At 48.3% G+C, this 26541-nt stretch overlaps 1 protein-coding gene across 2 annotated transcripts in view; it reads right to left on the reverse strand.

Moving 5' to 3' along the window:
• The window catches only part of HR (HR lysine demethylase and nuclear receptor corepressor), a 394390-nt gene that overhangs the window by 265827 nt on the left and 102022 nt on the right, over nt 1–26541 (reverse strand). For both annotated transcript variants that reach the window (XM_086943684.1, XM_086943683.1), the window contains one exon: nt 16353–16439. The gene's annotated coding sequence lies outside the window, so the exon portion shown is untranslated. The remainder of the gene's footprint in view (nt 1–16352; nt 16440–26541) is intronic.

A 26541-nucleotide genomic window follows, 5' to 3' on the forward strand; every position in this document is an offset into this window, starting at 1 on the left:
CGAGGCCATCTGTTGTATGATTTACATGGATAAGATTTTCAGGGCGTGGCTCGCACATGAGCTCTAAGGGTCACATGTACCACCATTTACTTTTGCGACTCACAATTTACAAGTCGCAAAAGGAAATGTACTAACGTGTCTCAAACACATTTTGCGATTCCCAATGGGGTTGCAAATAACCTGCCTCATCAATATTCATGAGGCAGGTCGCCATTTGCGACACATTGGGAACGGCCAATGACGCAGGGATGGTGGCCTGATTTTAAATAAAGCAACTTCTTTTTTTAAATGCAGCCCGTTTTCGTTAAAGGAAAACGGCATGCGTTTCAAAAACAAAAATGAAACATTTCAGGTTCATTTTTTAACCCCTTAAGCGCTGCCGTCGGCCAACGGTCGTCGCGTGCACTACCTTGGTAGTGCTGCGCACGTCCGTTGGTCGACGCGGCCCCACCCGTTATTCGAACGTTCAGCACTGGGCGCTAAACGTTCGACGCTCTAAACGGGTTAAGAGTAGGCAGTGGTCCGTGGGACTACTGCCAGCTCTTAAACAATGTTTTTGCTGCCAGTCACAAATGACTCATTTCTGTTTGCTAGGGGCTTACCACCTACTTGCAGTAGGCTGTAAACTGAGACTGTTTTGCGACTGCATTCCCGATCACAAAACAATCGTACATGCCCTTGCACATTAGGAAGGGACGCTAGTGCCACACCCGTTCCTAATAGCGACTCGCAAACCCTATTGTGCGAGCCTGTAACAGGTTACTGACTCGCAAAATAAGGTTGATACAGGCTACAACCCTTTGTTAGCGGTCACAAACATCCAGAATCCACGTTTGCAACTGCTAAAAAATGATCAGCCAAGTCAGATCCTTGGACCAGCTCCGCTCAGCTCCCCCTGTTAAGTTATTAGCTCGCATAGTTCCTCAGCACAACCTACAGCAATATACTACTTTTATAAAACACCTTAAACCCACATTCTTCCAAGCATCCTTAACACACTGTCAGTAAAGCACTTCTAAGGCCACATCATGGGCACAGACACATCAATACATAACAGAACCGCCCCCATGGGCCAAACCGGAGCAGCCATTTTACAAACCTGCATCACCCCCCTTGAAATGGATCATCACCTCGCATGCCTGGACATCTGCTGTCACCCTCCTTGGAGAGAGGGAGGTGTGCGGGGGCCACTCGGGCATGCAGCCTCTGAAATGGCTTTCATATTGACTGCGGGCGCGCGGACTGAGGGCAATGACACGGAGAGGAGACAAAGGCGGGCAGGAAATTTAAGAACTGCACATGCTCTAATAACTCGCAAACCCTCAGACGGTAAATAGGTTTTGACAATGTCTGGAAAAGGTCGCGCAGCTCGTCGGAGGCCACGTTTTCAGGGTCAGCACCACTTCCGCGTTATTCAACTATTTATGGCTTTGCCCCGACGCTGCCAAGGGCCGCTCAGTTGCAGCTGTGCCGCTGGGTTGCCGCCCGGGCAATTCTGGTTAAGTTGTCTCCTCAGATGTTGCCATGAGGGCGTGTGTTGCTTTTTGGAAACATCAGTCTGAGTGGCTTCTGTGAAACTAGTTCAGAATTGCTACATTTTAGCGCAAGTGGGTCGCGTAACACTACGGGGCAGATTTACAAGTCCCTTGCGTCACTTTTCCTATGTTAAAAGTGACGCAAAAGTGGCGCAAGGGGCTTGCAAATCGGCTCCTAAAAGGCACTAGGCGATGCAAAGCGCCACAAGCAACTTTCGGGTGCACTGAAAAATAGATTCTCGGGCGGAGAGTGGACAAGGCCACAGCATAAAGTGACCACGTGTCCCGGATTTGCCGGGAAGGTCCAGGGATTTCACCACCTGTCCCAGCAGATATCTGCAAATGTGGCTCATGTCCCGGTTTTTAGAGAGGTTGAGCTGAAAACAGTGACAGGCACTTTTTTGCGTGTTCCAAAGCAGGGCTAGTTAGCATCTGTTATAAATAAACAATTTAATAACAAGTATGATACTGGTTTTAAATATTACATTTTATTTTCTTTCTTCTGTGTTTATATCTTGATGAGGGCTGTCATTCTGTGCCGCTCCCTTGATGTACATTTGTAGTCCTTCTTCTATATTTGCAAAATGGACCGTTTTTTGGTTCTCAAGATCTGGTCACCCTAGCACAGCACTGTAGCTGAATTGCCTTGCTTTGTTTACTGCGAAACACCTAAGCTTAGATTTACAAACATGTTGTGCTGTGTTTGCGCAAAACAGCACAATTTTTAAAAATTTACTTTTCAGCAAAAGACTTGTTTTGCATTGGAAAGATACCTGAAAGTACACACAGCAGCTCTTTCACATGCAACTACCCATGCTTTTCGATGCAAAATCCTACATACCAAAAATTTAGGACAGGGGTTTGCATAAAAAATTAAAGCCACATGAAAGCAGGAGTTAAAAGGAGAAATGTTTTCCTTTCTCCGTCTTTGCATGAGTGCTGCACTGTAGAGCACATATATGGAGTAGGACATTTTTAAAAGTTGTCTTTTCTCACGCAGGTTAGTATGTTTGGGCTGCTGCTCTGTGTTGCATGAGAATTTTGTAAATCTGGCCCCTAATGCTATACAAAGTGGGTGAAACTGGGCTAAAACCACACAAACACCCCTACATTCCACACAAAACCAGATGAATTAAATTCATTCTAAGTGGCGTGACATGGCAAAGCATGGGATTTTATCTTTAAATGTAAACTGGCACAAACCTAAAGTGTTCAGTAAATTATGATAATTCAACGGATGTATGTCGTTACAACGCATACTTTTACAACGCATACCTTTACAACACATTTTTTACACCGCAACATCCATTACAACGCATCCCATTACAACGCATGCCATTACAACGAATTCTTTGAAACTACCTTGACAACGCATTCCACTACAACGCATACTACATTTACAACGCATACCATTACAATGCATACCATTACATTGCATGTATGGTAAGTATTGGATAGTGTAAGGGTAAAAATTACTATTCTAACTCCAGGGGGGTGCAACAGTAGGGTACGTGTTGGATAGTGTAGGGGTAAAAATTACTATTCTAACTCCAGGGGGTGCAACAGTAGGGTAAGTGTTGAATAGTGCAGGTATGCATTGTAATGGTATGCCTTGTAATGACTGCGTTGTAATGACATGCGTTGTAGTGGCATGCGTTGTAATGGTTGCGTTGTAATGGCATGCGTTGTAATGGATGTTGCATTGTAAAAGTTTTGTTGTAAAGGTAGTGCGTTGTAAAAGTTGCGTTGTAAGTGTTGTTTCCATAATTCAACACTTAATTGGGGTTATTTCCCAAAAAATTATTTTATTATGCTTATTTACTCTTAGGCAGGTATCTGCATGCAAGGATTTCTACAGAAGGGTGTGATTCAATAACAAAAATCTGGAAAAACTTCATTAACTCGGTTTGCGCCATGACACAACATTTCATCATATTTAGAGTCATGGAAACATGTCACGTTAATGTGAGCATGAATTATGACAACATCCGTGCTTGATGTGCAGTAGACATGGTGCAGGGCAAAGGTTTGTTATGCACTCCACAGGTGCAGATTTCTCCTCAACATTGGGCAAATCTTTCTAAATCTGGGTCAAGTGTTGATGAAAGAAGTAAGTTCAACTTGCTGAAGGCTAAAGTCTTCAAAGGCATCAGCACAGTCTCTATTTAAAGCTACCAGCAAAATCTACATCTTCGGGTACACCGTATTCCAGTCCATTTTTCCATTTACGTGCCATTAAATTCTAGAACTTTAGTGCAGTTGCTTCAATTTAGGTGTATCAAATTCACAGCTTGAAGCATGAATTGGATTTTTAGGTCGAGCCTGAGCAGCTCATGCGCTGTTCTGGGAGGCATACTGTATTCAGGTATGGACTTAAAACTCCACCCACTCCCGGCCATCTTTTCAATTGGCTGCTGTGACTGTCCTTTGTAAATGTTGGCTTTTGATTTGTTAATAGGCTTATTAGTCCCTCCTTAGTACCTCTGTGTCTTCTGTTGTAACCTCCCATCAGGACTGGGCCTTTTACGTGTGTCCTTACTGTAAAGCTTGCACTAGCCCTTCGCAAGAACTCTTTGCTTGATTAATGCAAACACCACTGGTGGGAAGCCAGCTTTAGCAATCGCGGCCACTTTTTTGTTTGTGTTTGCAGTACGCTGTGCGCACTTTCACTTAAACAATGGGGCCACAACCACCACTCACGGGACGGGCCACGCAGCTCGCTTAACTTGTTTTTTATTTTTACATTAAATCAAGGTGGACACGCGTCTTGTTGAGCGCAGCTTGCCCAACTCCCACCCCCTTTTTTTTTGGTAAAATAAAATCATGGCGGCTGCACGCCTTTCTCCCACATGCCGCAATTCTGTTTAAAAAATAGCAGCATTAAGACTATAGTCCTGCCTGCTGTTGCAGGCAGAACAAGCTCTCCCGCACGGCACGCCAAGCTTGATATTTATGCTGTGTTCTTGGCAGCAATGCAGACTTACCCACGGCTCTTCCCTCCCTTTTGCCCCAGCTCAACCGCCCAAACAACGATCCTTTCACTCTTACCCTGGCCGAGATAGAGGCGAGGACAACAAGAGAGTGAAGCCGCCGAGAGAAACCAACTTTTCTGGGCCGCCCTGGGCCGTTGTGCGTTGAGCGAAAGAAAGCATTAACCAACAACTATTAATACAGAGTTCCCCAGGTAAAGTCAACTAAATGACTGGCATGAGCCTCTCTCTCATTGAGTCAAGCAGAAAGGGTGAGTGTTGTGAACCCTTTTCGGAATTTTTAGGGATACCTCACACAGGTCACCGGTTGGACGACACTTGTAATCCCACCCGGTGATCGTCCAGCGTCATCATCGGTATCCTGCCCCTGCGACAGACTGGCGGTGCAATGCCTGTCGGGCAACAACAGATGTCGCACTTTGGCGGGGATCTTCTATTCCTTAGCCAAAGGGTGTGTGGGTGTGAGGGGCCTAAAAAAGAAGGGGTTTATGGTTGTGCAATAGTGAGCGTGAGTGTTATTTAAAAAAAGTCAGTAGAGTCCAAATAATGGGTTTTTAATGGCATGGCTCACTGCTTTATTAAAATAATAAGGGGTATTGAGGCGGGACAGTCAAGGTAGTAAAGCCTCATTCAACCCTTAGTGAACATATGGTCAACATGTTTCTTGCCACGAAGGCAATTCGTCAGGACCAAAAAACAGTGCTCATATAATTGCGGGGGATCCCTCAGTGATCAGAGGAATCCAGTATACGACCTGGTGTGTGTCGTATGGTAATCCTTCGTCAGGACCCTTCCCAGAACTGAGTAGGAGAGAGGAGAAGAAGGGTGTCATCAAAACATTATATGTATCTCTGTATCCCTCAGCAGACTTTACATGCAAAATTAACATGCTGGTATAGTGTAGCGAGGTGTCGATGGGTCTGTAGAGGCCCCATCATGAAGAGACATGTGAATGAGAGAGAGACAAATAGCCATTGAAAAGAACGTGGAATTACCGCGTTCTAAGACTGTCAGGAGTATACATTTGGTGGGCATGCAGTAGGTCTGCCCTGGGATATGGCATGCACAATAGTTTATACCAGTATCATTTTGCTGAAACACGCCATGTGTTTACATTCTTGTGATATAAACAGCTGTGAATGTGCCCATTAACACACGTGATTTCAAGCAGTATTTGAGACAACATTAAGGAGAGAAAAACATAATTAAGAAAGCATTACCAATAGCTCTCCTAGAGACCCAATGATTGGTGCCCAATAACCATGTGATTTTTTTTACCATGTCTCTTTGGGTCAAATTATGGAGGGCTGCAGCTGGTATGAGAAGCGACAGAGCGGGCTGGAAGGGGGAGCTGCGGGGCAGGGACGCCGCCCAGGCACAGACGCAGCCGCAGAGCGGCAGCAATCAGCCAGCTCTAGGGTTCCAGTGCTTCGACTGACTTCTAGACTCTGCCAAACCAGGCGCGCTGTGGCCTGTGGGCTGCTTCCATTTTGCTGCCCTACTGATGATATGGAACGACTTCCCGGCGGAGGCAGTAGAATTTCTTGAGCTAATCAGACCTTCAGAATTTATAAAAGGTGAGGAATTTCACCCGTCAGGGTCTCATTCGAACATTCTGCCCTCTCCATCTTAGCTTCAGCTACTCCAGCTCTCCGCTTCCACTTCTGTCCACAGCCCCCTGACTTCTGCTGCACTTTCAGTCCAATGGGGTTCAGCCTCTGCTTCTCACATATAGCCTCTGTCCTCTGTTGCCTGTCCCTCGCCACCAAAGTCTATTCCAGTCTCTAAACAGAATCAAAATATTGGCGTATACATTTGCAAATATATGCAAATGCTCTATAGGCAAACGTATGCCAGGCCATTCATAATTTACTTGTCATTTGCTGCTTCATATTGTGTGGAATTTGATTACACAGCGTAATTTGTCACAGTGCCCATTTATACTTAAAAGGAGCAATTTATAAAAGTGACCTTATTTTTAATTTAACAGTTATAGCCTAACCAAACAAGCATTTGCAATGCAATAGGTCTCGCATTTTTGAAACTTTAACCTATTCGTATTTTAAATGACAATGACTTTTATTTATGTGCACTTTGTACTCATAGTCGTTGCTTGAAGGTTTTCAAAACACATAAATAAAAGGCATTGTCATTTACAATGCCAATAGCTCAAAATCTCGCAAATGCGAGACCTATCGCATTGCAAATGCTTGTTAAATGGGTGTCCAAGACTGGAACATAGTGTCTCTGATTACTGGGAGCCATTTGGCAACCATTTCTGCATTATATCTCCTCTGGCGCCTTCCAGATGCCCTGGGCCTTGTGACAGAAGCGCTTACGTCAGTGGCATTTACTTTGGATTCTGGTACCTGTGGGCCTGCATTTATAATGAGAAAACAAACAACAAACACCAGAAGGCAAATAAAAAATAAAAAACACGAATGATGTGCAACTCATGGCTGACGTGGGGGCACTTGAGGACGCATAACTTCCTTTCCAATCCCCCTTTAACCCGTAAATCAGACAACTCTGTATCTCTAGTCATGTGATTGCCATATTGCCATGTGTGACTTTGGGTATGAGAATGCCTGTATAATTTGTTGCGTGTAAATTCCCAATTGCGTCTGTTCCAGAACATTCCCCCCAGTGCTGAATTTGTAACAAAAGAAGTGCCGGGGCTCTTGTCAAGAGGCCACTGCACCTTCCACCACACATTGCCTATGCTATCCAGCCAATGATTGTCCCAACACAACTACTAACCATCACATTCCTACAAATGTGACAATTTAGACTATTTCAAGCCCCCAAAGCTATAAGAATGGCTTGGGCGACAGGAAACAGTAATTTTTAATGAATATAGCATTAATAAGGTTGTGGTCTCGCGATATTAGCTAGACAGTGCCACCTTGTGGTAGGTTGCCACAAGCGCCGGTGCTGACAATTAAGTGCAGATGCCCAGCACCGGAAAACACCTGCTCAAATTAAGTAATGCTTCGAGCACGTTGGTAGGTGAGATGGAGTCCAGATGTAATTTAATAAATCAAGGCCCAGATTTTCTCAATATTTGTGCTGCGCACGCGAGACAAAGCGACGCAAATGACGGCATTCACCAACGTTGGTGTGTAAAAGGTTTTTGGGGGCTGAAAGTATCAGTCAGTGTAGCGCTAAATTATATTTGGATAGATAGCAAGAAAGCATTGTGTAAATACTGTTGCACGCATGGGTGTGACTTGAGTACAAAAACATGTCGGATAATGCCGATTTACAGATAGCATCATGTGAGCACAGCATTAATTGCTCTTGTGTGACAAATAACCTCACTGGAGCGATGAACTGCAATACAATGCTGTGCAGTTTTTGTCTGCGTGCTTAGTCCAACACTCCTGATTTTCGCACAGTGCTGCACTGTGTGAATATAAGTAATCCTGCTCTGTAGTTTTGTTCATCAAAATGAAATTTGGTATGTAGTTGTCAGAATCAGGTATTTATAACCAACTTGTTCAATTGAAATTAATTCATACTACAACTCCCAGAATACACTAATTTTACAAATGAAACCTCAGCCACCAAACAAGAATGCACCTTTGACCCTGAGCTATCTGTATAGAACCACAGTATTCAGAAGGGGTCTGGGAAACCCGTTGAAGCTCATGACCTATAGACGAATTGAGTCCGTGAAGTACTTACTTGTAACAACTGCCTCTATCACTCTCAATGGTTCTTGGTCCAAACTCTCCTAGAGTGGCAGAGAGTGGAGAACCTGTGATAGAAGGAGGTTCACTGGGATAGCATGAATCCAAAATATGGACTTCTTTTATAATAACAGTGAAAATTAAAAGAATGATTACTTAGTTACTGAGATACATAATATCATATTTTATGTATATTTAGTTTGCTTTTATGTTATATTTGTATTGTAAGTATTCATACAAATTTATAGATATATATTTGTGTGTGTGTGTGCGTGTTTGCGTGTGTGTGTGTGTGTGTGTGTGTGTATATATATATATATATATATATATATATATATATATATATATATACATACATATTAATATGCAAGGAATCCGATGGACAAAAGTCGGGGAGCATGATCCACTCACCTCTGCTTCGCAAAGGATTTTCCTGGGATTTTGAACTGCCTGAGGTGAGATAAAGTGATTGGAGGTGTCTTGTACCTCTCCATTTCTGGCTTCCCTTTCCCCTGCTTTAGAAATTATATTTTTATTTGGTGGCACCTGAAAACAGACTATTTTATTCTTTTAAATGCACAAAGTCACTTTGCCACATTGCATCTATTTGACTGATTAACAAGAGCAACAATGTGATGGCATTTCACCGTGATAATGTACTCTGCGCTTGGACAAATAATTTTAGTGCCCTTGCATTGCATGCTGGTTACTGCAGTCTACTAGGACGACAGAATTGCATCATGTCTGCATTTAAATTGGTATGTTGTACCCTTTACCAATCATTACACCTGTGATCAAGGCTCGAGGGTGAGCTGAAACGTGTAAGGAAGGACTTTGTGAATGACAGCACACTGCCACTTTCATTTGTGTGAAATAAACAGAGTGAATCTGGAGATTTTACTTTAAGACCCTTTTTCATTCTAAATATATGTATATATATATATATATATATATATATATATATATATATATATATATATATATATATATATATATGTATATATATATATATATATATATATATATATATATATATATATATTCACTGAAAAAACATAGGTTATAGACCATATATAGTTAGGAATTCGCATTTACAAAACCTTATTTTACTCACACAAAACCATTGAAATTCCATATATAGTTAGTTGCACTAACTATATATCGCGCACCCGCAATCCACTGCTGATGATGTCACATATTACATCATTCATGACATGGTCAGTGACATCACTGATGACATCACTGATGACATCTCAAATGACTCAAAAAGTACCCTCCTCTCCGCATCTCCGAAGGCAACAGGGGTGCGGAGCTATATGTAGTTTATGTAGCGTGACCCTTGTATAGTACACTCGATATAGAATTTTTAACTGGACTAGTTTGAGTCTAGATGAGATCCCTACCTCTCTTGGGGATGCTAGCGCCTCGTTCCATTCTGTCTCATCCATGTCCCCCAGCTTGTCCACCCATTTGTCGCGCAGTTTTAATGTTGGGTCTGGTTGGTTATTTAGTGGTTTCTTATAGGTGAGAGAAGAGGTGCTGTGTTGCATATAGTCTGTAAGCAGCCTATCTTCTAGCTGGGAATATTCTGGGACCTCACTGTCTGGTGGTATCGCCTGCAGTAGCGCATGCCTTATCTGCACATATCTGTAGGTTTCGTTTGGGCCTAAGTCATACTGTTTCTGAAGAAGGGAAAACGGGATCACCGCGCCCTTGTCCCACAGGTCTCCCACCGTGGATATGCCAATGTTATCCCATTGTGCGAACCCTTTACTCTTCCTCAATTGCCCCAACGCTTTAGTGTCCCAGAACGGTGTGAGTTTAGTGATGGTGTCCCTCCACCCCAGCTGCGCCTGTGCCACGTGCCACAGCATGACCGTGTGCTTCGTGGGTCCCACCAATCGGGTCATCTGACTTCTGTTATAGAGTGTCGCAAGCATACATTCCGCGCCTAGCTGTGCCCTATCTGCCCTGTAGGCAGGATCATCTCAGGCGCATATATCCACTGGTTGATCATTTTAAGTTGGGCAGCCCAATAGTATAATTGCAGGTTAGGCAGAGCGATCCCTCCCTCGTACCAGCCCTTGGTCAATTTGACCTGGGCAATACGCGCCGGTCTATTGTCCCAGAGCAGGGCGGACACCAGAGCCTGCACCTGTCGGAAGTAGCTCGCCGGGACAGGGAAAGGTGAATTTTCCAGTGTGTATAGGAACCTGGGAAGTGCCTCCATTTTATACAGCGCTGCTCTGCCCAGGAGTGTCAGCGGCAGTGAGGCCCAGTGCTTAACATCCACCCTGAGTCGGGCCTTGGGTGGGATCAAATTTTTACTGAGGAAGTCTGCTTGATTGTCAGTTATGTAAATACCCAAGTATTTAAAGGGGGATGTGGTTAGTTGCAGCGGACACCGTGCAGTAAGCTGTGGATCTGGCCCCTTTAGTACATAAAGGATGGATTTCGACCAGTTGATAGTATATCCCGAGTATGCCCCGTAGTCATCACACAGGGCCAGCAAAGCCGGTACACTACTTTCAGGGTCTGTAAGGTACACTAACATATCATCCGCGTATAAGGACACACGGTCCTCCCACCCCTCTCTCCAGTGGATACCCCTTAACAGCGGTGTACATCTGATCAGTATCGCCAGTGGTTCTAAGACCTGGGCAAATAGTAGTGGGGAGAGGGGACAGCCCTGTCGAGTCCCTCTCGCCAGACGAATCGTGCGGGAGATGTGACCATTGGCCGTGACATGCGCGACTGGGTTAGAGTAAAGGAGACGTATCCAAGCTATGTATTTTGGCCCGAAGCCCATACGTGTCAGGACTGCAAAGAGGTGCCCCCACTCAACCATATCGAATGCCATCTTTGTGTCTAGTGAAAGAATCACAGCTGGCTCCGATAACGACGGAGCCCTTGCTATCACCCCATGCACTCGCCTGAGGTTGAGGGCAGTACTCCTGATTGGCATGAAGCCGGACTGGTGAGGGTGTACTAGCTGTGTGAGGCAGGGCATCACTCTCTTGGCCAGTATTTTCACCAGGATCTTAGCTTCGGCATTGATTAAAGATATTGGGTGGTATGACGTACTTGTTGCAGGCGGTTTACCAGGTTTCAAGATTGCTACAATGATGGCTGTCCGTTGGTCTACGGGGAGCGTTGCCCTGTCTCTGCTCTCCTTGTACATATCTAGTAGAGGCATTTCAAGCGTGTCTGCCATTAGTTTGTACCATTCTATGGGAATCCCAGGTGGGCCTGCTGCTTTCCCTGATTGTAACGCGTGGATTTCTGATTGTACTTCCTCGACCGTGAGGTCTGCTTCTAAGTCTTGGGTTGTTTCTGGTGTAATTGTTGGGATTTCTATATCTTGCATGCTATGCAGGGCATCATACTCTGTGATCTCTCGAGTTGGGGTGTATACTGTCTCAAAGTGGGCCGCTAGCGTATTCACTATCTCTTCTGGGTGTGTATGTAGGTGCCCCGTGCTGGTGTATAATTGCTGAATACCCCTTCCACTCCTGTCCTTTTTGTCCAACCAGGCTAACATCTTCCTTGCCTTGTCTCCTACCTCGTAGACTCTGTGGGCTGTAGCTGAAATATTATTCATCACCTGCAGTCTGAGATGTTCCCTATGTCGCTGCTGACATAGCTGTAGTGTGTGAGTTGTGTCTGGCGTGGGGTCCGCTGCCTGTGCCGCAGTGGCCACTTGTAAGGAGTGTTCTAATTCTCCTACGAGTCTTTTCCTGACAGCGCATTGCCAGCATTATTGGGGAGTGGTCCGAGATCCCCCTGGGTAGGATTTCGACAGTATCAATGCCCCGCATCCCATCTCCTACCCCGGAAAAGTAGTAGATCCGGGACAGGCTGTTGTGGACTGCCGAGTGATAGGTGTATTGTCTCGCGGTTGGGTGCCATTGGCACCAGACATCTATCAGGCCCATTGCCCCCAGGAAGCCCTGCAGGTTAGTGGGACCAGGTATATGTGTCTTAACTGGGAATTTATCTAGTTTGGGATCTACAACCGCATTGAAATCTCCACCGAGGAGTGTCTCTCCTACTGGGAGTTTGAGTAGGAACATTCCCAGTGCTGGCAGAGCTACTGCAGGGAGTGCTGGTGGGATGTAAATCGATACAATGTTCAGGAGTCGACCCTCCCACTGCCCATGTACTGCAGCAAAGCGGCCCTGGTCATCCACCACATGGCTGAATAATATAAATGGAGAGGTCTTCTTTAAGAGAATACCTGTACCTCTAGAACCAGAAGTGTATTCTGCGTGTGCCACCATTTCGTATCCCCTACGGTCAAGTGCCTTACAAGCCGTTCCTGTGAGGTGCGTCTCCTGCAGCAGCAATAAATGTGGGTTCTGGCGATTAGGAGCCTGCATTACTAATCCTCTCTTTATTTTGTCTCCCAGTCCCTGCACATTCCAGGTCATTATTTTCAGGGGTGGGGTGTCTCCCAGCCGTGATTCGCCGTTAGAGGCGATTTCTTGCGAGCGTTGTGACATGGCGAGGTGTGTTTGATTTTAGTCTCCGAGGTGTCCTTATTCGTGCCATGAGTCCCGCTTCTCTGTGGGTGGATCTAGTGCTGTTATGGTCGTGTCGTGTCTTGTCGCACAATTCAATAACGAAAACATTTAAACATTCCCTTCCCCTCCCCCTCCCTGCCTCCCTGCTACACGGACTTAGAACCGCCCGCCTCCCCAACGTAGCAGAGCGCGTAGTCCCATCCCAACCCATTGTACTTGTTTGTAGGGGGTAAGTAGCTCCGTGATGACAGCGGCCCCATTTTCCCTCTTTCGCCTCCTTCAGAGCGGATTCCAAGGGCCCCCTGCCCATCTCGCTGAAGAGTTTGTCACCAGTGTCAGTGCATCCAGGCATTTACAACTCGGGCTGTTCTCTGTCCTCCAGACCCGATTCCGCGAACAGGTCCTGGCTGTGTCCAGCTGATGTCTGCTGACTCATCTGGTTCTCTGTTCTTTGGTCGTGTTGTCCCCTGCCCATTCGCCAAGGAGCCTCCACACGCCTCCAGCCGTCCAGCCATTCTCGTGCCACTTCAGGAGTGTCGAAGAACCACGCTTTGTGATTGTCAACTACTCTCAATTTTGCCGGGTACAGCATGGAGTAAGGTAACTCTTTTGCCCTTAGAGCTTTCTTGATGTCCGTAAAAGTCTTTCGGCGCCGGGCCACATCGGCTGTGTAGTCTGGGAAGAAGGCGATGGTGGAATTCTGTATTTTAATAGGTGATGAGATCCATGCTGTTTGAAGTATGGCGTCTCTAACACGGAAGTTAAAGAGTCGAGCCAGTACTGGTCGTGGCGGCGCCCCCGGTTTCGGTACTCCACCGGGGACTCTATGCTCTCTTTTGACAGAGAAGAAGGGGGAGCAGAGGCCCTTTGGTTGTAATTTTGTCTTGATTAGGTCCTCTACGTAGAGATCCATCGTTTGCTTGCCTTCTGACTCTGGTGTGCCTAGGATTCGGACGTTGTTCCTCCGTGAGCGCCCTTCCTGGTCGTCCAGCCTTTCCTGAAGCTTCTTGGTGACCGCATCCATGCACTCTACAGCCAGCTGCAGTTCAGAGGTGTCCTCTACTAAGGATTTTGTGACCACTTCCACCTGCGCCACCCGCTCCGTCATCTTGTGGAGATCCGCCCTCAGTAGACCGACGTCTGTAGAGATAGAACCCACCGTCGCCTGCACGTTGGATAGCATTTTCATTAGATCTTCCAGTGTCACTTTCTTGGCGCTATCCCCCTCCGGGCTCTTGCCAGTGGAAGGGCGTCCTTCCGGATGTTGTGCGGCGGCTTTGTCGAAGGCATATTTTTCAAGTTTTGATTGTGCCGCATTGCCCCTGGGTCCCTTTCCCACCATGGTTCCTGGCTGTGGTCCCGCTACTGGATTGAAACGATTGTGCAGTAGTATGCTGGTTACACAACCGTCTCGTGGTTCAAGGCTACGGAGTCAAAATGGCTTCTCACCCCGGGGTCCCCTCTTCACCACAGGGTGTGTTGGTATGGCGGCGTATTCAGGCAAAGTCTCACGGTATGAATGGCTCCGCTGTGTCTCCCCCGATGTGTCCGTAAGCCTTTACGCCCCCAATTGCCAGTCTGCACCTCTGGTCTGCCTTATGGCAGTATTTTCTTCCCAGCCACACTGCTCACCTCGATTCTTGGCTATGGGCACCCCTGGAGTCCACAGGTGTCTTCACTTAGACCCCGGCCTCTCAGTAGAGCGGTTGGGTTCTCCTTCAATTTATACCGCGTGTCTCCGGTGCGTGGAATGTCTCCAGCGCCTGCCCCTAGGACTGCTCGTGGTTTTGTCGGTCACTCTGGACTCCGCCAAGGTCTTTCACAGTGTGTCCCATGCACAACTACCTTGTCGAATTATAGGTGCCTCTGGGGAGAGGGGCCTCGGGGAGACAGGATCAAGTGCTGCATTTATGACTCGGCAGCAAGGCGGCCAGCAAGCCTCCGAGTCCTGGTACACGCAGCGCGCTGCAGGCGCACCGCCGTCAGGGCTCCGTATATTGTCTCTCCGGCCAGTGGGCAGCAGTGCCGCAGGGCGTCCAGGCAGCCGTCACCCCCAGACTACCTCATCATCTGTGCTGGCCGCCTCCGCGATCTACTCCCGTTCCGCCGCGACTTCCGGCGATCGTTTCCATCTTCTGGGCACCTCCGGGCGGTTCGCGGCTCAGCACAAGGTCGGTGCTTCAGATACACGGAAGGGCCCACCACGTCTCCAAGGTCCTCTCCCGGCTCCTCTCGTCGGATTTTGCCCGGAGTAGTAACGGACAGTGTCCCTTGGTTCCTCAACTCCAAATCAGCTTCCAGAGGTACAATTATGCCGGATTAGTGATTGGATTGGCGTATTTAGAGCCGCTTCGGTCACAGAGCTCTTTAGCTACGCCGCCATCTCGGTCGGCTCGTAGCCACCTCCCCTTACAAAATATATTTGATGTAAAAAAATGTAATACAAACATCAAAGCTAATGTAAATGAGATGTATGTTTAATGTATTTAAAATAAAATATTAATGATGTATATATGTTATAAAGTATTGTGTTACAGTGTAGAAGTTTATAATATTTAATATATCTAGTTTTGGATTTAGAATTTCAAATATTTTCTTCCAAATAACTTTTATTAAATAAAAGTAATGTTTAGGTAGATGCATTTTAAATATTATCCAAAAAAAAGTTAAAAGGGTTGCAATAATATGATGTTTTAAAAACAGAGATGTTATAGTACATTTAAAAATTGAAATTATACAAGATTTTATATTGTTTGTGTGATAGGTGTACTAAATGTAGGTGAAAGTTTTTAGAACTAGAGTTGGAGATGCCCACCATAATATACACTCTCCCCAGTTTTTGAACCACACAAGTTAGAATAGAAAATTTGCCTTTCCCCCAATATATATGCAGTGTACCCAATGTTAGTTGTACTGTAATTAGAATAGTAAATTTGAAACTCCGAAATATATGCATTTACACAAACGTTAGAGGTTCTGGAGTTAGGATAGTAATTCTGACACCCCAAATATATGCACTTACCCCAGTGTTGTTAGGATTGCAATTAGAACAGTAACGAGGGAGCAGGTTTTCCATTCACAATTTCATTTTACAAACCAATGATCCCAGAGGAGCTCCTATGACATTTCCAGTAGCATAGATCCTATGGGTTTACTTTGACTACAGACTGAGTGAATAGACAGATAATGAAAGTAGGGAATAATCAAAATTTCAAATAGTCTGAACTTTTTTATGTCAGTGTCGTCTCCATTAAACTTCCTGCTTGCCAGGTTATCAGACTACAAAAAATGCATAGTTAAGCAGTCCCAGTAATCTTCGGGCTCAAAAAGAGGGGCCATATTTCCTAATCACTGATTTATCTATACTCAGTAGCTGCCCGTGGTGGCAGTGCTGCTGGGCGCTGGCGTGGGGCGGGGAGGAGCAGGGTGGTGAGTAGTAAACTACAGATTACGGCCGATTAGAGGTAAGTAAGCATATAAATAAATAAAACAAATTTCGTTGTGCATGTTGCATTGCCGAATGCGATGCAGTAAATGCAACGAAATTCATCGCCTCATCGTTGCCTCATCGAAAATTAAAAAGACACTACAAGTGGATAGACATTAGCTTACCTAAGTGCGATGATCGGAAATGCCTTGCTCACTTCATTCCAGAATACTGAGAACTGTTGTGGGTTCAGGAGGGTCCATAGGTCAGACCTGTTCAGGAAAGAAGATCAGTTAGAATAGATAAGATGGCAGATTGTGTACTTCAAAATGCCCGCTAGTTGTGCCAGCCCCTTGAAGCAACTTTTAAGATATATCATGCTTGGTAAATCATTTCATATTAACATAAGGTACCAGCAAAGGCGCCTTTTCAAAGGGGACACTTCCTGATTAGGAGCACTCATTGTCGTCCCCTTTTAAAATCCATGGGAATTACCTCCCAGGTGAGTTAGCGAGTAACAAGTGAACCTCTAGTTGGAGGGAGTACCACGTTTTTCTGAGAATGGACTACCAACCTCTCCTTATGTAAATCAAGGGTGGCCACCTCAATACTCAACCATTTTCCTACACTGTAGGAGTGTGGGGGGAGGATACAAGCTGCAGTCTGCATTCATGGGATCCCGGGATTCAGTGATGTATGCATGAGGGGCCATGTTTTCCTCTTCTGAGGTGCCTCCCCACCCTTTGGTGTCTGTGTTATGACCCAGGTTGCCCTGGTTCCTCACTTGGTCCATAAGATCGCCTTTGTTTCATGGCTTCTGCCCCTAAGCCCTGTTTCTAGCAGACAATGTTGTGAAACTGCCTGCAGCTGAGATGAAATCCACATAACGCCCTCCATCCAGCTAGATCCAACAATCCAGTTTCCCAAGGTACCAGCTCAGAGAATAGCCCTTAAATCTGTCTTGTCTCTAATAAGCTACCGCCAGGAATATCAAAGATAGCACCATCTAAGGTGAACAGCTCACTCTGTGTCATCATGGACATTGATGCCAGTCATTGATGTTTCACCTACAAATTATTGCTAACAACAGTATTCACCCAATAAGGTCAATGAACCAAAACTAAGACTACAACACCCACAATGCATTAATTTGTCACTCAAAAGCCTAATACCTGAAACTGTGTCTGTGAAGGAGGTGGCCTCCCTTGCACCACCACACTCCCAAACTGATTATGTAAAGGATGCCCTTGGTACTTGTGTGCTACTACTCCTGAGAAAGTTTGACCAGATCAGTTTTTCCTACCATCTAGAACGAACCTCTGAGAAATTGTGAGCGAAAGACCTCTTGCCTGCCAACTGAGAGCTGCCTGGAGGAGACAGATGCACTGTCAGCCCGAGGAGCCAGTAAGAGTCTATAACTACCTGTCGGTTGTGCTCCAAAACTGATGATGCTGCCTGCATGAGGCACAAGCTACAGCAAAGGAACAAGCATAAAAGTCCAGACGGGAGCTTTTGTGATGACCAACAAAGTGCAATAAAGATAACTCTGAGCTGTGATCTCCTTATCTCCCTTGGAGTAAGCCTTGAATGCTTCCCTAGTGCTAATACTGGAGAGTCAAGGACACTGACAGAGTCATGGACAGTGCTTAATTTGAGCCAGTGGTTTCCAGTGCTCAGCACTGGCATTGAATTGTCAACACCGGTGCTTGTGACAGTCTACCACAAGGTGGGGCTGTCTGGCTAATTTAGAGATGACCACAACCTCAGGTAATTATTAATTCAATATACATTAAAATGACTATTACCTGCCATTCCTATAGCTTTGGGGGCCTGGAATAGTCTGAATTTTCACACTTGTAGGAGTGTTATGGTTAGTAGTTGTGTTGTTACTATCATTGGCAACATAACAGGGGCAATGATTAGTGCATGCTGCAGTGGTGTCCTGATAAGAGCCCTGGCACTCTTTTTTTTTTTTACAAATCAAGCACTGGCCATTGATAACCCTTGCAGTCATCGGCAGGCAACTGGAATAAAAAAAACACAACCAAGCACCGATGCTGCCCAGTGCTCCAGATTTAACCATGACCTGGACTTAATGCCTCACATATCCAATGTATTGTACATTTTCCTGCCTGAGAGATTTAATTCTAGTGTCCTATGAGTCGATTCATTGCAGTTTGAGAGTGTTCTGGGTTGAATGTACTCTACATTTGTTGGCAGTTGGTGACTGGGACGAAATAGGAAGGGAGAAAAGAGTTCAGCTCCTAGTGGGGCTTAGAATGCTTACTTAACTGTCTTATGTTGCATGTCAAAAGATACTCTTTGTACATGAATATATGGATCAGTGGCACGATATAGAAAATAACATCGGAATACAAAAATATTGTGTCAAAAATATCGATTACAAAAGTATTGTGTCTCTATACTTGTAACTACAAAAATATCGACGATGGCCCTTCGAACCTTGGTTTGGTTCTTATATTAACAGTTAAATCTGAGTAGTTCAGTCATGCTTCATCAGACAGCCCTACTCACACTTTTCAGAGACGTCTGAAGTGGGAAGGGATATCTGCCTCAGCTGAGCAGGTACACCCTGTGTATTGGCTGGAGGTTTAGACAAGCTTGTAAGGATTAAAGGTTCTCATATTGTGCTACACCCTACCTCCTAAACCTTTACTTTCTTCTGCTTTCAAAATGACTGAAACTGCAAGTGCTGTGGAAGTATAGAAGAAGACAAATTTACTAACGCTCTTAAAGAGAACTGCAGACAGGCAGTAACTTTGAAATTGTGGCCATGTTACTTTCGTGATTGAGGCACACAAGGTGTTCTGATTGAAGGTATTCTATTCCTGGGTAAAATTCCCGCCTGTAAATCCACAAACACATTTATTTCACGAATACATTGAAGGGGATCCACTGGAAGAATACATCCCATACGAGGACATTGAAGTTCCATTAACTTACCAGCAAGATAAAAATTGGTTTAAAGGCGCCCTCAAGGGGGGCGTGGCCAAGATGGCGGGGTGAGCAGACTCACTCTCGGTGAGCTCCCACAAACCAGAGCCCCTAAGCCCTAATTTCCTGCTGATCTCCCCCCGGATCTGCAAGAATCCGACACCGGAGGGTGTAGAGCAGCTGTTGGTCCGTCTGCGGGACCTGCACGGTTCCGGCGTTGGCCAGATAAGGCTTCGAGGGGTGTGAGCGGGCAGTAGCGGAGGCGGAGGCGGGGCTGAGACTCGAGGCCTCCGGCAGGAAAGAGCGAGGTCGAGAGGCCTAGCCCGGAGCGGACACCAACAGCGTTGCTCGCCCATGCACAGAGGACCGGGCCTCGCCGGAGTCGCAGGCGGGACCCGGCAGAGAGAGGCTGTTGGAGGCGGCGGCGAAGGCGCCAAGCCCGCGAACCTGACCGCCCACCCAGGCTGAGCCGGAGGAGCTGAGTTTCGAGGCCGCGACCTGGGCCCGTGCGAGAGGCCGGATGGCGATGGTCCTAAGAGCATTGGGGTGATGCCTCGATACCGGCGACGGAGGGGTACAACGGCACAGAGCTGGATCTCCGGGAAGGCTGTGGAATAGTACCTGAGACCGGAGTCGGGTCCCGGTCGGCCTTCCTGCGGCCGCCGCCGCCATCTTGGGAGGTGGTCGGAAGGACAGGCAGAGGCCTCGGGTGAACCCCGAGTGAGCGAGGTCCCGTGCGCTGCCCAGTGTGCAGGTGAGGAGCTGCAGGACAGAGGCCCCCGACTGGGCTTCACGGTCTCCCCCTCCTCCTAGCCGACAGAGAACCAGGTGTGGCGTCGCGGCGCCAAGTGGAGGCCTGTGGCGGTGGATCAGAGGTGGTAGCGTGGGAGAGGCACCCACTTCGCAGGATGGAGGCCCGGGGCGCGGGTTGGGCCCCCGCCGGCCGGAGCCGAAGTCGGTGACAAGGGGGAGACTGCGGCCTGTTCCCTCCCCGGGGACCCACGAATTGGACGCAACACCGCGGCGCCGGGTGGCAGCTAGAGGCCCGGGCAGTGAAGGCGGGCCACCGAGGGTAGCACACGGTTTGGGCAGCAGAGAGACCCGGTGCCGGCTGGGCCCTTGCAGACTCCCTTCCCTCTCGAGCGCCTCGATCACCCGGGGTGGCGGGGCCGCTGCGGGGCCGCTGCAGAGCCCGAGGCTGATAACAAGGGAGCGCCGGAGGCCCGACCCCCCCCCCAGTGACCCAGGGGACGGTCGCTTCGTCGCAACACTGAGTGAAAGCCCTCCACCAAGGATCAAGCCGTTTGGCCCTCCGGACGGCACACAGCCGGACTGCGGGGACACAGAGCACCGCCTGGGTCCTTCCCGGACACTTTTAGCCCCCAATTCTGTAGAGGGAGCGTTAAGGCCGGAGGAACCACAGACAGGGGCCGAGCCTAACCCAAAAGGAGCACTGGAGACCCACTTCCCCCCACCCAGTGAACCGAAGGTCAGTCGGAACGCCGCGGCGCAGGGAGGGATCCAGAAGCCAGAGATATAGGAGGTAGGCCGCGGGGAGAGAGGCCCGGCCTGGGCTGCGGGGGCCCTACAGACAGCACTAGCCTCCAAGTCCCTCAGGGGAGGCGTAGTCACTAATCGAAGGTTGAAGCCAGCAACGACGAGAGAGGCAGGAACACGAGTGTGCACCAGTGGCGTACCAGGACACCTTACCACGAGCCGCGATACTTAAGTGAAGGAGACCACTGGACTGGAACCACCACTGAGGCAGTAATCGCGGCTGACACAGTCAAAATGGCCGGCAATAAGGGAAACAGGAAAGGTGATCGCACCCTACCAGAAATGCTGAACAGGGGCAATACCCGGCAAGATCGCGGACAGCACTCCCCAGGTCAGTCCAGCAGCTCGGAGGGGGCGAGCGGGGGGGAGCCGCCAGTCACCAGGTCCTTCCTTGAGTCGCTTTTTAGCTCCTTGTGTGAGGACTTCCAGACGCTTAAGCAAGAAGTGGCGGGGGAAGTGAGAGAGGTCCGGCGGGAAGTCGATGGCTTGGGAGAGAGGGTCTCATCTGTATAAGAAGCGGGCCACGCCAGAGATGAGAAAATCACGCAGCTCCAGCAGGAAGTGATCAGGCTTCGAGACCAACAAATCGATCTCCAATCCCATGCGGAGGATCTCGAGAACCGCTCCCGGAGGAACAACATTCGGGTCCGGGGTGTTCCTCTTGGAGAAGAAGGGGAAGATGCGGCGGACTACCTGCGAGATCTGTTCAGGGACATTCTGGGTGAGCCGACTGATTTTTCGCTCAGGGTTGACAGGGCGCACAGGGTGGGCCCACGACGCAGGGCCCCGGCACCCCCCCCCCGACCTTCTGGCCTACCTGCCGGACTACCCCCTGAAGGAAAGGATCCTGCGGGCGGCTCGTGCCAAGCCCTCCTTGGAGTTCAGAGGTCATAGGGTGGCCCTCTATCAAGATCTCTTGGTGGTTACCCTGCAGAAACGTAAGTCCTTTAAGATTGTGACTGATTTCTTGCGGGAGCATGACACTCAATACTCTTGGGGCCACCCCTTTCGTATCATCTTCCACTGGAACGGAATATTACATCAGCTGCGCTCTCTCCAGGATACCTGTACTGTGCTGGGCATCACGGCCACTGAAGAGGATGCTTCCACTCCGCGTCGACGCCGAGACACCAGGGATGGCTGGCAGTCGGTTCCGGGCCGCGGGTCCCCGGCCTCTTCGGCGAGGCCTGACTCGCCTACTATCCGGGCTGATATGGACAATGCTGTGAGAGAGGTCATCAGGGAAACGGCGACGGAGGAGGTTGCTTTGAGCGTCTAGACATTCTCCGGGGGGAGATCAACATCGCTTCTTTTTGAGTTGCAGGTTTGGGGGCCTGGGGGGTGGGGGGGAGTGCAGGTTGTGTGGTGGCTGGACGTCCACTTTTGTGACTTTTCCATAGACTTGCCTGTTTGGGCCGGACTTGGACAATGGTTCCCCTGACTCCTTTCTTGAGGAAACGGGGATGGTGTTCTGGGAGGGGAAGGGGTTGTGTTGGGGTGTTGGGGACCCGGGAGGGGTTGTGGGTGTTGGGAATGGGGGACGGGGCTGTCCAGTGCGCTGTGCTAGGAATTGTTGCTTTGCCTGTGCTTCTCCGCCTTGTCTCACTCAGCTTTTTATTTAGTATACAAGGGGGTTACCCAATAGAATCACAGGGACCTGGGTTCAATAAGTGTTAAGAGGAAGGGGTCCCAGTTAAAGTGGGAGACATATAATACACTTCACAAGAATTGATCTAAAGCAATTATTTTGATCCACAGAGTTTTATTCAATATGGGATCCAGTGTAATTAATACACGTAGCAAAGCAAACAGTCAACTGTATTCATGGTCATACAGTGCCCCAGGAAGGAGAAGGAAGTGATCGTGAGGAGGTAGGGGAGTGGTGGGATAGCATGACAGTAAAATCAACAGTTCAAAATATTTTTCATGCTATGAATCACATAGCAGTAGGTGCCACAAGCTTATGGCGACATTATGTATAAACAGGCATACGACACATAGTACAATATAAATGCAATTTTTCGCATGTGTGGTTGCCGTAATTGAAAAAGCCGTCGACGTTTCGACCCTCTGAGATTGCAGGAAGATTTAACCTTGCTGCGGGGTCTTCATCAGGACCAAGGAAGGGGCAGGGGACCACATGTCTGTAGTTTGCAATGTGGTCTCGTAGGTACTTAGAACATGGGAAGGTCTGAGTCAGCATTGAAACACAGCATTGTGCCAGTAATCAGTATTCAGTAAAGCAGTGCCCGCGTACGGAGCTCCGTGAACCAATATTACCGACTCGACTGTGGATTAATTCCCCGCGCAATTTGCTTTACTGAATACTGATTACTGGCACAATGCCGTGTTTCGATGCTGACTCAGACCTTCCCATGTTCTAAGTACCTACGAGACCACATTGCAAACTACAGACCATGTGGTCCCCTGCCCCTTCCTTGGTCCTGATGAAGACCCCGCAGCAAAGTTAAATCTTCCTGCAATCTCAGAGGGTCGAAACGTCGACGGCTTTTTCAATTACGGCAACCACACATGCGAAAAATTGCATTTATATTGTACTATGTGTCGTATGCCTGTTTATACATAATGTCGCCATAAGCTTGTGGCACCTACTGCTATGTGATTCATAGCATGAAAAATATTTTGAACTGTTGATTTTACTGTCACGCTATCCCACCACTCCCCTACCTCCTCACGATCACTTCCTTCTCCTTCCTGGGGCACTGTATGACCATGAATACAGTTGACTGTTTGCTTTGCTACGTGTATTAATTACACTGGATCCCATATTGAATAAAACTCTGTGGATCAAAATAATTGCTTTAGATCAATTCTTGTGAAGTGTATTATATGTCTCCCACTTTAACTGGGACCCCTTTGTCTCACTCAGCGGCGGAGGGGGGGAGGGTGAAGGGGTGGATGGTGGGGTTGACTGGTATGTGGGGAGAGGCCCGGTCATATTCAGACTCTTGCCTGGTGCTAAGTTGCGAGGCGCAGGAAGGAGTAGCTTTGTTCATTGTTTTTGGCGGACTGCTTTGCTGTTTGAGAAGGGGGTAGTGGGTTTGCACACTACGATCACCACGCAGACTGTTATCGCCTTTACACATATTTCCCACTATGCCCCCTCACACCTTTAAAGTTGTGACTTTGAATGTCAGGGGTCTGAATAATCCTGTCAAGAGATGGGCGGTGCTTTCTCTGTTAGAGAATTCGCACGCGGACATATGCCTCCTTCAGGAAACCCACCTGTTGCCGCAGGACACACATAGGCTGCGCTCTTGTAAATTCCCGACGCAATTTTTTTCCTCCAGCTCTACCAAGACAGCCGGGGTGGCGATTCTGGTGGCTCGACACTCCAGGGGAGAGCACCTTCACAAATTCGCAGAAATGAAAGGACGGTTGTTGGCGCATAGGTTTCGGGTGGGTGGCCTTAGTCTCACGATAGGTTCCCTTTATAGTCCCAATGATAAACAAGAGCGGTTCTTGCGGACTGCGGTGGAAGAGATCTCTGCCTCGCCGGATAGGCATATTATCCTCGAGGGCGACCTTAACATGGTCTTTGACTCGGCTGCCGATAGATCTGCGCAGCGCTTTCCGCAAGTCGGGGAAATTTCAGCTGGTTGTAAGGCTGAGTTAGCGGAGGTGGACCTCCTGGACCTCTGGTGTCACATGCATCCGATGGATAGGGACTATTCGTATTATTCACATGCGCACAAGACCTACGCGAGGCTTGATCACCTCCTGGTCACCTCGCCGGTGCAGGCTCTGGCGTCCGATGTGACTATGGGGGTAATTTCCTTGTCGGATCACGCCCCGGTCGAGGCCTCTTTTCACTTGCCACCCTCTGCCTCCCCGACGAGGACCTGGCACCTCCGATATACCTTGCTACATAGGAAAGCGGTCACGGACCGTATTGAACAGGTTCTCTGTGAATATTTGGCTAACAATGATAATACGGATACCACCCGCGCCACACAATGGGCTGCCCTGAAGGCTGTCCTCAGGGGGGAGTTCCTGTCGATCTCAGTGGGCGAAAACAAGGAGCGCAGGATCAAGAGGGAGGAACTTACTGACAGAGTCCGGGAGTTGGAGTTGATCCACCGTAGGACCGGGGCGCCAAGGATTTGGCGGCAGCTTAAAGAAGCAAGGAAGCTCCTTGCCGCCTTAGATGTGGACCAAGCGAATATGCGGCCCTCCGATTGCGCCACGCCTTTTATACTGGAGGAGATCGCTGTGGCAAACTTTTAGCTAACAGACTCCGAGCCGCTAGGCAGAACCAGTTGGTGAAGGAGCTCTCAGACTCCACGGGCGCTGCGGTAGTGGATGATGCCTGCATTTCGGCCGAGTTTCGAGGGTTCTACGGAAACCTCTACGCCGGGGACCCATCGGATGTGCCGGCTATGACCTCCTATTTAGACTCGATCACTCTGCCCGCCTTGGAGCCTTTGCAGGCGGACCATTTGAACAGGGAGATTAGCATAGAGGAAGTGGTGACGGCCATAGCCAGACTGAAGCACGGCAAAGCGCCAGGCCCGGATGGCTATTCTGCCCTCTTCTATAAGACATTCTGTGGGTCGTTGGCACCGGTTCTCACCCGCCTTTTTAACTCTTTCCCGGAGCCTGGAGCCATCCCACCTGACCTTCTGAGGGCTTCTGTTACGGTCATTCCCAAACCGGGGAAAGATCCTTAATGCTGTGGGTCATACAGACCGATTTCCCTCTTGAACGTCGACCTGAAACTTTATACTGGGATCCTGGCCAGTAGACTGGCACTTCACTTGCCCGGCCTTATTGACCCGGATCAGGCGGGTTTTATCCCGGGGCGGCAGACGGTAGATAATACAAAACGGGTGGTTCATCTGTTAGAAAAGGCTTCTCGGATTCCGGGGGAGAGGATGATGCTTGCGGTTGACGCAGAGAAGGCGTTTGACCGCGTGCATTGGCCTTTCCTGGAGCAGGTACTGGTGAAAGCGGGTATTGGGGACAGGTTTCGCACTATGATCCTTAACTGCTACAAGGATCCATCGGCAGTGGTCCGAGTTAACGGCCATACCTCTGCTGCCTTCTCCATCGAGAGGGGCACCAGGCAGGGTTGTCCGCTTTCGCCCTTGCTCTTTGCGCTGTATATGGAGCCGTTTGCTCAAAGAGTGCGGACACGACCAGAAGTAGAGGGGATACGGATGGGCGGCTTCACCCATACAATCAGTCTCTATGCTGATGACGTCATCTTCACATTGGCTACACCCCGGATGGCACTCCCGGCCTGCATGGAAGAACTGGCAGCATTCAGCACGGTCTCAGGTTTTAAGATGAATATGGGGAAGTCAGTAGCTATGGATATTTCCCTGGCGCCAGACACCAGGGCATATTTGCAGAACAGATTCCCGCTACTTTGGTCCTCAGAGGCGATCCCCTCTTTGGGGATTCAGATAGCCCCAACGCTGCCAGCCATGGTCGCGGCTAATTATTCAGCTTTGGGAGTCAAGATCAAGAACGAGCTAGGCCGCTGGAATTGAGGCATCTTCTCCTGGCTGGGTAGGATTGCTGCCGTCAAGATGACGATCTTGCCGCAAGTGCTCTACTTATTTAGGGCTTTGCCGCTTCAGCCACCGAAGGGATGGATACAGCAGTTAAAGTTGGATGTGGCCCGTTTTATTTGGCAGGGGAAAAAACCTAGGTTACGCAGGGCCCTCTCCCTTTTGTCTCCTGACGCTGGAGGTCTAGGCATTCCCGACTTTCGTAAATATTTTCAGGCGACGCAATTGAGATACCTGGTCGAATGGTGCAGGTGGGAGTCGGATAAGCATTGGCTTTTCCAGGACCAGGCGGTGGCAGGGCGGCCTCTGCAGGAGATACCGTTCC

This window comes from Lissotriton vulgaris, chromosome 11 (assembly GCF_964263255.1).
Source record: "Lissotriton vulgaris chromosome 11, aLisVul1.2, whole genome shotgun sequence".
Taxonomy (NCBI): domain Eukaryota; kingdom Metazoa; phylum Chordata; class Amphibia; order Caudata; family Salamandridae; genus Lissotriton; species Lissotriton vulgaris.